General features: G+C 37.8%; 1 long non-coding RNA gene across 39 annotated transcripts in view; it reads left to right on the top strand.

Annotated features, from left to right (window-relative positions):
• LOC147834235 (uncharacterized) overlaps window positions 1–13,452 on the top strand; it is a 385,840-nt gene that overhangs the window by 166,594 nt on the left and 205,794 nt on the right. For 6 of the 39 annotated variants that reach the window (XR_015506152.1, XR_015506126.1, XR_015506129.1 and 3 more), the window contains one exon: window positions 9,062–11,650. The exons of 25 other annotated variants lie outside the window; for them this stretch is intronic. This is a non-coding gene — a long non-coding RNA (uncharacterized LOC147834235). Of the gene's footprint in view, window positions 1–1,260; window positions 1,507–9,061; window positions 11,651–13,452 lie in introns of those variants that run through there. 8 more of the 39 variants (XR_015506164.1, XR_015506145.1, XR_015506147.1 and 5 more) reach the window with 4 other exon arrangements.

Here is a 13,452-nt window from a genome sequence, read left to right as displayed (position 1 = left end):
ATGAAAACAGCGCTGGGCTCTGACCTCTCTGGTACCCAGAACACACCACATTAAACCTCACCAACCAGCATCTTTTTCCATCAGCCAACTCCATAAAACTCCATTTCACCCCTTGCAAATACGCACTCTTTCTCTCCCTCCTTTTTTCCCTTTGACACGCGTTCTCTGTTTCTTTCTCCTTCATTTTTCCTTTTACACACAAACCACTCACTACACTTCATTAGAGGAGTCTCCAAAGAAGAGTCATAATTCACTGTCATCATCTATTCATCTTTAACTCGCTCCATATCCTTTTGACTTGCTTTTCAAGATTATATAACTCATCAATAATGGTATTTTAAACACATTTATTTGTAATATTGTCCATATGACTAACACACTAAACACACAAATGCATTGTGCGTCTTACAATTGGTTTGTGTGAAAATCCACTTATTTTAATGTGAATCTTGAGTTTCATGTTTGGGAGAATAACAAATTTTACTCTGGTTTAAGTTCATTTTGTGGTATCGCAGTAAGTTATGGGGAAACGCACTCAATTAGACTTTGTTTACTGTCAAAATTGTCCCTGATTGCAAATTTTGAAACCCATATTCTGGTGCCGACAGCTCACTTTTAGATTCAAATTATTATATTATTTTATTTTTATTTTTTTTACATTTGTTGTTAAAAAAGTTGTGTTGGCAACTCTAAAGATCTGGTCATATTTTACAAATACTCAACAGTACTCGGTCAATATTGCAGCAATTCCTCCATGCAACTTTCTGTTGTACACACCTTTCTATTTCCTTACCTACCATCATGAGATGTATACTAATGATAAAATAAATATTTGTCCACTGATCTTTGCTATAAATGCAATTTCTGTATGATCCAAATGATTTCAATCATTTTTATCAAACGCTGTATTTTGCGTATCTCCTGTTAAGTTACAGTGTAGGAAGCGAGGTGTGGCAGCCCGAGTGCCTCATGTCAGATTGTGCAATCCCTTGCAAACTATAGCTTGAACCTGCCCCTTTTTCTCACTTGATGTATGCTACCAATTTAATGCTTTATTAAAATTTTTTATACTTCGGATGCATTTTTATTATATTTCCTTACTTTCCAAATAATAGCTAATGTATTTCAGGTATGTCTATCACTTATTTAGTGTAAGAATCTGACAAAAAGCCGCACTGAAAAGACATGAGGTGAGGCAGGCACAGACAGTAGCTCTGCCGCACTGAAGAGGGCGCGCGTGAGCACACGTTATTCTTGTTCAGTGGTTGCTCTTCTTCTACGCAGTAAAGTTCAATAAGAGTCCTTTGTTTAATGTTTTGCTCAGACTGACTGCAAAAATCGCGGATATCAGCTAAAAAATTCTTAAAATTGGACTTTCAATTAAAACATGAATAAATAATGGACGACTAATACTGGAGCTAAAGGAAATGCTTCAGAGAACAGGACAGAAGGATAATGCGATCATTTCAAAGTCATGTCAAGACTTCATTTACAAGTACTGTAAAGGTAAGACCAGTGTGCAAATTCTGTGTGTGTGAATGAAAGAGAGAGAGAGAGAGAGAGAGAGAGAGAGAGAGAGAGAGAGAGAAAGCAAGAGAGAGCACTGCCGTGGTGCTGTGTGTGTGTGTGTGTGTGTGTGTGTGTGTGTGTGTGTGTGTGTGTGTGTGTGTGTGTGTGTGTAAGTGAATGAGAGAGTGCATCCGCCGTGGTGCTGTGTCGCTTGTTATATTTCTCTGTAGCATCCAGCTAGGTGTTTTTTGGGAGGCACATTGAATCGCTGTTGATTTTACATTCTTCCTTGGCCCAATATGTACCTGCCATGTGTGTAGAAAGAATGCTGATATGATATATGAAACACAAACGGTAGTTGGTAAATAAATTGGGTGAATATGTTTGTAAATCTGATATTTGACTTTGAAAGAGTCAGTGACTCACCAGCCACAAACCTCACCGCGGGTCACTGTTATATGTTTATACTTTAAAGTTAAGTGCAACCAAAGCTTTTGATTCTGTTTGTGAATATTCATTGGAACTAAGGTCTCACGAACAGCCAAATATTGAATACTGTTGGTTATGTGCAAACTGCACTCACTGGCCACTTTATTAGGTACACTTGTTCAAATGCTCATTCACACAAATTTGTAAGTATGCAGAAGAGCATCTCTGAGCACACAACACGTCCAACCTTAAGGTGGATGGGCTACAGCAGCAGAAGACCATACCTGGTGCCACTCCTGTCAGCTTAGAACAGGGAACTGAGGCTACAATTTCCACAGGCTCACCAAAATTGGACAATAGAATATTTGAAAAACTTTGCCTCGTCTGATGACTCTTGATTTCTGCTGCGACATTCAGATGCAAATTTGGCATCAACAACATGAAAGCATTGATCCATCCTGCCTTGTACCAATTTAGTACCAATTTAGTACCTTGTACCTTTAGTACCAATTGAGCATCGTGTCAACGCTACAGCCTACCTGAGTATTATTGCTGACCATGTCCATCCCTTTATGACCACAGTGTACCTATCTTCTGATGGCTACTTTTAGCAGTATAACATGTCATACAGTGTGAATCATCTTGGACAGGTTTCCTGAACATGACAATAAGTTCACTGTACTAAAATGGTCTCCACAGTCACCAGATCCTCAATCCAATAGAGCACCTTTGGGATGATGTGGTAGAACGGGAGATTCGTATCATGGATATGCAGTCGACAAATCTGCAGCAACTGCTTGATGCTATCATGTCAATACTGACCAAAATCTCTGAGGAATATTTCCAGTACCTTGCTGAATATATGTGACGGAGGATTATGGCAGTTCTGAAGGCAAAAAGGGGTCCGACACGGTATTAGTAAGGTGTACCTAATAAAGTGGCCGGTAAGTGTATATGTTTTAATAATGCACCCTTGACTGGTTTTGTAAACCACAGATTCATTAAAAAGCTCTGACTCGCACAATTTGTTTACAAAGCAAACATTGCGATTTCTTTTACGAACCTGTTAAGAAGGGCTAGATCAAAATCAGGAATTTCAGCTTATGACAACTTCAATTTAAATGTGTTCTTAACACAAAACTGTAATTTGTGTTCTTTATTTCGTCAGTATCGCTGTAAATAAACTTCCATTCAAATACTCTTGTGTACACGGAAGATCGTACTACTGATATGTAACAACATGATTTTGAGTAAACGATCAGAGAGCTGCTCCTTTAAGGCATGACAACTTCTGTTTTTCTTTAAAAATATAGGCTTGATCTACAAACTGACAAAAAAGACTGCAGTAATGAGAAATGAATGCATCATCTGATCAGAAAATAGACAGGGATGAGATGTAGAGCAGGTAAAGGCTGGATAACATGTAAAGATCTGCCCTCAGAAAAGTTCAATGGCTTTCTATTAAAGGGACAGCACCAACAGTGCCCCCTGGTGGACAGTGCTGTAAATCCACTGATAGAGACAAGACTGCAGCCGAAAAATGCCCCATGGACTGTGGCCAATTAAAACAGCTTCATTTGCTCTCCTGCAGATCTGTATTCAATATAGGAGAAGAGAGGATAGAACTAGAATGATAAAGGCAGAGTGGTTAGAACAAACAGCCAGGACTGTACCATAAATATCTTTTCCTGAGTAGACTTCTGATTTCATTCTGTCAATCTGTACGTTTGGCCGGCATGTCACATGCCTAGCACGTACACTTTGCTTTAATATGCAAAGCTCAATTCCTATCGGCTCCCCTGATAGGGAGCTTTATCAGGGGTTTTATATCAGAGTCAGAGTAACATATTAAAGAACAAACAAAGGGAGTGCTGATATTCTCGCGTATGTGTTTAGAAAAAGATTCTGGTTCTGTTGACCAAACGTCTCACTCTGATAAGGGATAATGCTTTTGGCTTAGAGAGTTACCCACAAGCATACGCAAAATCTCAAGAGGACATATTTGTTGCCAAAGGGTTTATAATTAGTTGACCCAGTAATAAGTTACTTTAGATAGTAATGCATTACAATATTGAATTACTCTCCTAAAAAGTGACTAGTTGCAGTAATTAGTTACTTTTTATGGATAGTAATGTGTTACATTACTTTTGAGTTACTTTTGCATTACTTTTTCTGACCTGACTGAAGCTTAATATCTTTCAGAACTTGCAGGGTTTTCTTCTTCTTTTTCTAATAGAGGAGCTCTGCAATTAACAACACACTGTATAACCTACATCTTTGCACATCGAAAAATAATAATGTAGGATAATGTTATCGGCGAGGCAGTGGTGCAGTAGGTAGTGCTGTCGCCTCACAGCAAGAAGGTTGCTGGTTCAAACCTCGGCTCAGTTGGCGTTTCTGTGTGGAGTTTGCATGTTCTCCCTGCCTTCGCGTGGGTTTCCTCCGGGTGCTCCGGTTTTCCCCACAGTCATGCAGTACAGGTGAATTGGGTAGGCTAAATTGTCCGTAGTGTATGAGTGTGTGTGTGAATGTGTGTGTGGATGTTTCCCAGAGATGGGTTGCGGCTGGAAGGGCATCCGCTGCGTAAAAACTTGCTGGATAAGTTGGCGGTTCATTCCGCTGTGGCAACCCCAGATTAATAAAGGGACTAAGCTGACAAGAAAATGAATAAATGAATGGATAATGTTATCTTCTGAGAACTTCCAGAAGCTCAGCAACAACAACAACAACTTCCCAGAACTCTACATGACATATACAGATTAATGAAAGTTTAAAGCAATGTGTTTGGTGCTTTTGTAGTTTTTCTCTCATAAATGTAGTTCAAACCATTTTCTAGTACAATTCTTTTCTTCAATGTGTTCAAAATAATGTATGCTTTCTCTCATCTCAATTTTAATTCTTTTTTAAAAGCTAATTAATTAAACAAAAAGTAACTTGTCTTATATATTTTTTAAAAAGTAACTATAATATTATTACTTAATTTTTTTAAGCGTTGCATTACTTAGAAAAGTAATATTTTATTAATATGTAACTCACGTTACTTGCGTTACACACTATTGATTTTGACCATGATATAAACCTTCTTTCTGTAATTTTATTGAAGTGTGCATATGCAATGAACTACAGGAACATGTACAGGGGATTTAAAATCAGACAGACACAGCAAACATTTAGCATGACCCAAAGAATTATAAAAATGTTTTCATCTCATACAGCAGGACTAGTAGTACAATCAAAATCTTGAGAAGATGATATTTGAGCTGTAAGTTTCCCGCTGACATGTTGTAATACATTTTTTTGGTTTTTAATGATTTATTTAACATGACAACCAACATAAAAACAGCACTACTCAAATTACTCAAATAGATATGCAGATTATTATACTCTGAGTTAACAATAGGAAAATGAACTGATTTATTCATAAAGTTTTGCAAATACAGTTTACTTGCATATAGTCAGATTATTGGTTTGCATGTAAACTGGGGCATCAGGTTTCAATGTATATCAAGAGTAAGCTAAACACATACACACAAAATCTTATGACACACATGTAGAATACAAATGAAACAATATGCATATGAAACATACACTCACCGGCCACTTTTTTAGGTACACCTGTCCAACTGCTTGTTAACGCAGATTTCTTATCAGTCAATCACATATCAACAACTCAATGCATTTAGGCATGTAGACATGGTCAAGACAATCTGCTGCAGTTCAAATCGAGCATCAGAGAAAGGGGATTTACGTGGCATGGTTATTAGTGCCAGAGGTGCTGGTCTGAGTATTTCAGTATTATTTTATTTTTCACTGCTGATCTACTGGCATTTTCACGCACAACCATCTCTAGGGTTCACAGAAAGTGGTTCAAAAAATATTCGGTGATTGGCAGTTCTGTGGGCACAAATGCCATGTTGATGTCAGAGGAGAATGACCAGACTGGTTCGAGTTGATAAAAAGGCAACAGTAGTTCAAATTACTACTCTTTACACCCAAGGTATGCAGAAGAGCATCTCTGAACACACAACATGTTGAATAAATAATAACATGTCATAAAGCACAACTCATGTCAGACTGGTTTCTTGATCATGACAATGAGATCCAATGGAGCACCTTTGTGATGTGGTGGAACAGGAGATTTGCATAATGGATGTGCAGCCGACAAATCTGCAGCAACTGCGTGATGCTATCATTTCAATATGGACCAAAATCTCTGAGGAATTGTTGCAGTACCTTGTTAAAATCTATGCCTCTAAGGATCAAGGCAGTTCTGAAGGCAAAAGAGTGTCCAACCTGGTACTAGCAAGGTGTACCTAATAAAGTGGCCGGTGAGTGTAGTTTTGGAACTATATGGCTGAGTGTCCACCAAAGTGTTTATTGTGCTGCGGGAACATGAACGTTGTTCAAACAATGCTCTTTTTTTCAGTTGGTTGCCGTTGTGTGGTATAGTCCCGCCCCTCCTCTACTTTGATTTGACGGCAAGCTCAAAATGACTAATTTGCTAAAATTCTCAGTGCTGAAAGTTAAACGCCTGCTCAGTGCCTCGCTACACTGCAGGTCCTCAAAAAGTGTCGCGCCACCATTGACAACAACAGAAAATAAACACTCTGCTTGAGAAAAATACACTTCGCTAGACTCACAGCCTATGTGAAAAACAAAAAAAGGTTTCAAATGTTTCATGTCTGATTTGAACCTGTGATTGATGTGGTAGTATTTTTGACTCATGTTTGAGAGGCATCTACAACATTTACAGTCTGGGCTTTTTTTTAATGTTTTTCATGCAATATTATATTATTACAGTTAGTCAGACACATAGAATGTAGACTATCCCTAAAGGAAAAATAGACTTGGAATGGCATAAGGCTGAGTAAACGATAACAGACTTGTCATTTTTGCACGAACTGACCCTTTAAGGCTGGACGAATAAGATGCACACACTTCGAACTTACACACACATACATCCCAAAACACTGCTTGATGGCCCGGTCATCTGTAGCAGCACACCAGAAGAAGCCTACTCTGCAAAATCACTCATCGCGCTCACACACACACACACACACACACACACACACACACACACACACACACACATGCACGACACTGTCCCAGCAGTGACCTGAGGCTCTGGTGTCTGTGGTCCATGTAACACGGGCCCCTCTAGAGTGCACAAGCAGCTCCAGCACCACAGAAAATAGACACACGTAGAGACACACACGAACAAACACACACTCACTCATACTCAAACTCTCATCCATACACATACTGTGACACGGCCCAGCTGGAGGCAACACACCGCGGTCGGCCTGTCGCTATGGAGCTTCCTTCTCTGTGCTGTGCTTGGCAACTGATCACAGCACCCCCCACATGCTGCTGAACTGGAGCACAGCCTTACACACACACACTCATTCAAACACACACTTGCATTCTCTACAGCTCAGTGCGGATTGACCATGGCATTCTAGGACAAAGTCATGAGAATCGATAAAATTTTTACATTTATTTTTTAGATTTAGCTTTCATTTTTATGGTTATGTTTGTGTTGTTGTTTGTTGTTGGTGCTAAATGATGTCATTATAAATAAATAGAAAACAGATTTAAAAAATTTAGCTGTTTCCATTAAATATTAAAGGGGTGGTCAGTTTTGATTGTGTTTATGGGGTGCACTTTTCAAACATGTTTAAAAAAATGCATTTGCATCGAACCTTGAGTGTCATAACTTTGCAGATGTGGTTTAAGCTCAGACAACATTACACCAACAAAAGTTTAAAGTTTGAAATCATAATCAGACTTTTGAGCAGTAAAATGTATGGATAGAAAGCTACAAGTTAACATATTAGAATGCATTCAGAAGAATGTTAACATATTTAGTGTGGAAATAATTTTTGCTTTAATAAAGTATAAACAACTTAATTTAATATAATACGTTTCATATAATGTAATATACTACACTCACTGGCCACTTTATTAGGTACACCTTGCTAGTACCGAATTGGACCCCGTTTTGCCTTTTGCCCTAATCCTGGATGGCATAGATTACTGGAAATATTCCCCAAAAAAAAAAAAAATAAATAAAAAATTCCCAATAGATCAGCAGTTTCTGAAATTTTCAGACCAGCCCATCTGGCAGTAACATCCATGCCAAGTTTAAAGTGTTTAAAGTTTAAATGCAATAAGTTGCTGCCATGTGATTGTCTGATTAGAAATTTGCATTAACGAGTTGTCAGACAGGTGTACCTAATAAAGTGGCTGGTGAGTGTATTTGTTACTAATTAAATTATCTAATTATATATATATACAAATACACACACACACACACACACACACACACACACACACAAATTAAAAATAAATCAAATTTTGTGGATGTAAAATATTTTTGTCATCAACATTTTGGAGTTTAGCTGTACAAGTTTTAATCTATGTATATTTATGTCCTTATATACTGTACTGTATCAGAGTAATAGTCACTTAACTACCCAGTTTAATATAGGTGATACAATATAGAAATGAAATATATAATTCCATGAACACAATATATCTTTATCTTTGTTTTATTGTTATCTTTAACTTAGTTTTTGTTCTTGTTCAGTCTCTTTTTCTTTCACATATGATGCTTAAGACATTATACAGTACATACTCTACTCCATGCCCATCTCAAAAATAAGGAAATGATATATTGATACAGTAACTTATTTCAAAGCGACACACTTATTTATAGGGCAAACAGGCCTAGTGAATGAAACTGCTCAGCCAGTGAAAAAAAAGAGAACTTCGCTTCATCTCATAAATCTGTTTATAAAAGTGTTCAGCTGGAGGATTTCTGCGGAACAGCGGTGGGACTAACCGGGTTTATATCTCCTTTGCAGCATATGTAATCAAAGGTTTAAAGTTCAATCCTTTGTATACGAGTGAGAGTTTGATCAAAGCTGATTTTCATCTGGCTGATTTTTCTTCAGCCTGGAGGATGAGCAGGAAATCGGGCTGAAATCTCACAGGGCTGTTGTTCCTTTCTCCTCTATTATCTCCCTCTCTTACCCATGAGAAGGTAATCGAGCAGGAATACACACAAGCAAACAGTGGGAGGAATAAAGTGTGCGCTTTCTCTCTCTCTCTTTCTCTACAGGAGGGCAGCTTCAGGGCCGCATTCAGCCCTTGTGGCTTCTCCTAAACACTTGCATGCCTGACAGTGGAAAGAGAGAGACTACAGAAAGAGGGGAAAAAAAGAAGATATAAAGATGCAACTGATATCCCTCTAAGGCACCGGGTGTTTGTTTTTCATTGTGGGTGTCCTGTTTCCAAAAGCTGTGATTCTGTAGGCCTGTGCGCTGCTCCTTACAACCATCCGTTGTTTGAAGCATTTCTCAGCAGATGGAGTTTGTCCGCATACAGGAGGTCGGGTGGAAAACAGAGCCAAGTTCACAGTGACCAACCTGCCAGTGCATGACAGTGACATGATAGATAAAACCAATCAACCAGACCGAAACATGGAAACATGACAAAAGCCAAGGAATTTCATAACAAGAACACGAAACATTCTGAAAGTGTTTGTTTCATTTTTGGCCCCAAGCTAACTTTTGTGGTTACACAGCATGTGTGTGTGTTTGCTCGCTGCAGTTACATCAAAGCATCTTTGTGTGGAATGATGGTTTTTTCTGATTTGGTTAATGAATGGAGGTCTTGTCATTGTCTACAGTAGCAACATGAATCAGAGACCCCAGTGAGTCAAGACTCGAAAAGTCCAGGTTTTAGTCAAGGTTCTGGTACATATTATCATATTGAATCTGATCTAATGGTACATTCTGTTCACTGGAAGGTACAGAGCACATTTTCAACAAGAAATAAGGCACAGTAAGTATTCGTCTCTCTCGGACATTGATCCATGAATAAAGTCGGATGTGCAAATTTCAGCTGCCATGACGGCTGTTTTATTTCATTAGCCCCTTAGTTCCTGCCAAAGCGGGTCCTGATGCTTGGATTGGGCTAAAAACAGAGCGGGGAGGGCTATTAAAGTATGCCGTCCAATCCTAGAGCTTCTTTTCAGGAAATTCAGACCTGACTGGTTTATTCGAGTGGCCAGGACAAAATCCTTACCATCTGCACCTTTCAGGCATTAAACTGTTCCTGCTTTATCTTTAATAGGGAAATCGAAGACAGTCCCTTTGGGAACAGAGCGAAAGCGCACATACACACTCACTAGCATAAAAGCATTCTGCACATAAACACACTCATACTAACACTCAGGCACACACAAACACGAATAAACACACTCATACAAACACTGGGGCACAAACAGACATTCATAAACACACTCCCGACCACTCACAAAGAACATGTGCTCCTTCATACACATGCACGCACACACACACACTGCTTCTCTCTCGCCCTGCCATGTGCTCTGGCATGCCATGCCATCTCTTATTAGTGTGTTTTCAGTTCAGTTTGAACCTTGGGCTTTGTTTATTTTAGATCTTATTGGTGAAATCAACCATTTGTGACATTTATGCCTTTTCAGATGAAACATATAAATAGGAAGTATCTAAGAGCTTTGGACAAAGTGAAGAGAAAATGGTTCTGATATTGGTGATCCAGGATAAAAGGCTGCTGTTTTAGAACTCAGAGAATATGGATTGTCCTGACCTTCCTTTTTACACAGATTGTCTCCCGTTAGATGCGTAATGGGAACGCTGCGTCTCTGAAGACTTCAAAGCAGAAGGGAGAGATGGAGAGACATAGAAGGGAAGTAGCTTAACATTAAGTAGGGGAGATCGGGGGCAGTTGTAACATTTTCCTTAATAATTCAGATTACTGCAAAGCTACCTTCCATTTTTGGTATAAAAGCATTTCTGTGTGCCAAAAATTAAGTGTTGTTTTAATGGGATCTTATAAAGTGGGGAGAGGGTTACAATAGCTCCCATTACATCAGTTTGAACAAATGTAATCCATTTGAAATGCTGTATTTTACATCAAGCACAAAACTGAGTTTCACCATAATATGTGATCAAAGCAAAATTCTAAGTGTGTCTTTTGTTTGCAATGATCTGACTCCAGTTAAATCTGTTTACAAAAGAATAATTAATCTTTTTAAGGTTATTTGTCTGCACTTGTGGTGTACTTTAAGTCTTAAAGCATAGGGTCTTAAAAAGTCTTAGATTACAAAATCAATATTTTAGGTCTTAAAAATTCATTAAATTCCCTGAAATATTGTGTTGTAGTTCTTAAATCCTTTTAAACAGGTCTTATTTTTCCTATGTCCGTGTAAAACTACCATGTGGGAACAACACCGATCCAATCATTATCATTTCATTAGTTTTAACAAAAGTTTATTAATTAACACTTATTTATGATCTCTATTTACCAACTCTATTTATATTTCTATTAATAAACATATGTTTTAGTTATGTTCTTCACAATAAGATTCGTTTTTATGTTTTTTTTTAATTGTTTAAATGAGTCCAGCATGGCTCCTAAAAATGATATAATGTATGTTGTGTGGTAATATCTTTTTAATGTGTTCATGGAATTTTGCCTGTTACAGCACCTTGCTGCAGTTTTAGTTTCTCTAAACAGGATAATAAAGTTGAGTCTGAGTCTGAAATTAAGCAATTAAGAATTTAAGTTGAATTTTATTGTGTAATTTTTGTTACAGTTGACTCATTTTTATCCTTTCGCGTCAAATGATAAACAGAAAATGTTTTCTTTTAATGAAATATTTCATTCCCAGTCTTTTTCTCAGACAGATAGTGATCTCTACTGAGCATGTGTTGAACAAGTGTCATCACTCTGGCTTATTTGCAATTGAAGAAATTTAGTGTTACAGATTGTCCCCTGCTGTAATTGCCCCCGGTCTCTCATATGCTTCATTTTCTGGATTAATGACACACAAAGATAAACACACATACACAAATTGTTTAAGTGTGTTTTGACTTTTCCCAGCTTGGGAATCTCAGAGCAGTGCAGTGATGATACTGCATTATCTTCTGCTCCCAGGTCAGTTAAAGGATACAGTCCAGACAGCGGATCTCTTTCACTGTACTCTCTGCCTGAATTGTGTCCCCTTTTTTCTGCCTGGTATCAGAACGGGGTCTGTGATAAAAGAGAGGGGCTTCAGTGTGACAGGGTAGAAAGTCTGATGCTTTATCATACAAATTTGTGTTTGTGTGTGTATGTGGGTCCACATTTTTGAAGCATGAGGGCTGTCTGAAAAGGAAATGGATTCAGAAGCATTGATAAACTGTGATCAAACTGGTAAGTCCTCAGTCTAGACTGCATCAGTATGTCAGAAGCTCCGAACATCCAGTCAGAAAATCTCCTGATTTCTTTTTCTTTCCTGTTCTTTTTTTCTCTTTTTTTTCCATGTACCTGCTCAGGCCATCTAGACATGTTTTCTGGGTTCATTTGTATAGGAAAAAAATGTTCCATATAGCAAAGCTTCAAGTTTTCGTACATAACATCATGTTAAGATACTATTAATATTTCTGTTTTTTTTTATGAGTAGTAAAGGATTAACAGTGAAGTAACTTTAGAAATCCTACTGTTTTCTGTTATTTTTTAGCAAACGTGAAGAAAGATCTCATAATCACATATTTTTTAGACTGTTGACAGCTGAGTTAATCATAGATTTCTAAAGACGCTGAGATGAAAGACATGGGTCTGAAGCCCCAGTAAACATGATCCAGCTTTGTCAATTTTAGACGTGAATTTTAAAAATGAGGATGTTTTTAAACCTTGTTAATCCTCATGTTGTTCTACAGCATCCAAAATGTGCTTTACCAGTTTTTTTTTATATATTTTTTGTGTTATTATTATATTTTATTTCCTATAATTCATTTCTAAAGCATTAATAATCATAAAGGAATTTAAAGGAATTTTTTGGCAGTTCATAATTTTTTTGTTTGGTTTTTACAATTTCACACATTTTAGTATGAATTAGCCCTGTTTACACTAATACGTTTTAGTTTTAAAACAGTGTTTCAGAATAAATACGATCTATGTCCACATTACCGTTTTACCTAGCATTTCTGAAAAGATCTCCGTCCACACCACACTGCTGAAAATGCGTGTCACGTGACCACACACACACTCTGGCATGCGCTGCATTGTATGTGGAGGTCTAAGCTCCAGGCAGTCAGAAGGTGCTTTGAGCAAACCTCACCCGGTGCAAGCTGTGCACGTCGGAAAGTTCTTTAAGGATATACTGCTGGATCTCATCTCACTATGGTTGTTAAACGTGATATTAAATTAATCTCGTCTATATCTAACAACTCTTTGCTCTTAAGAATCTATGACTTGTTCTCAAGTAATGTGTTTGGGTGAGCTCAAAGATAAGTATATAATAATTTATGTAGCCATTTTTTAAATTTATGAGAAAAATCCCCAATCAGATAGGTGAATGTCTTTAGCCATGTTTCCTTCAGAAATTTCCATTTTCCCTCATCCACACTGACACGGAGCAGCAGCATTTCAAAACCAAAACAGCCTCTTCAGCCTTTTCAAAATGCTCCGTTTTTGGGTCTT

The sequence above is a fragment of the Danio rerio genome, chromosome 13 (assembly GCF_052040795.2).
Source record: "Danio rerio strain M-AB ecotype USA chromosome 13, GRCz13ab, whole genome shotgun sequence".
In the NCBI taxonomy this organism is placed as follows: Eukaryota; Metazoa; Chordata; class Actinopteri; order Cypriniformes; family Danionidae; genus Danio; species Danio rerio.
Note: the sequence above shows the minus strand (reverse complement) of the source record. Positions and strands in the feature narration are given on the sequence as shown.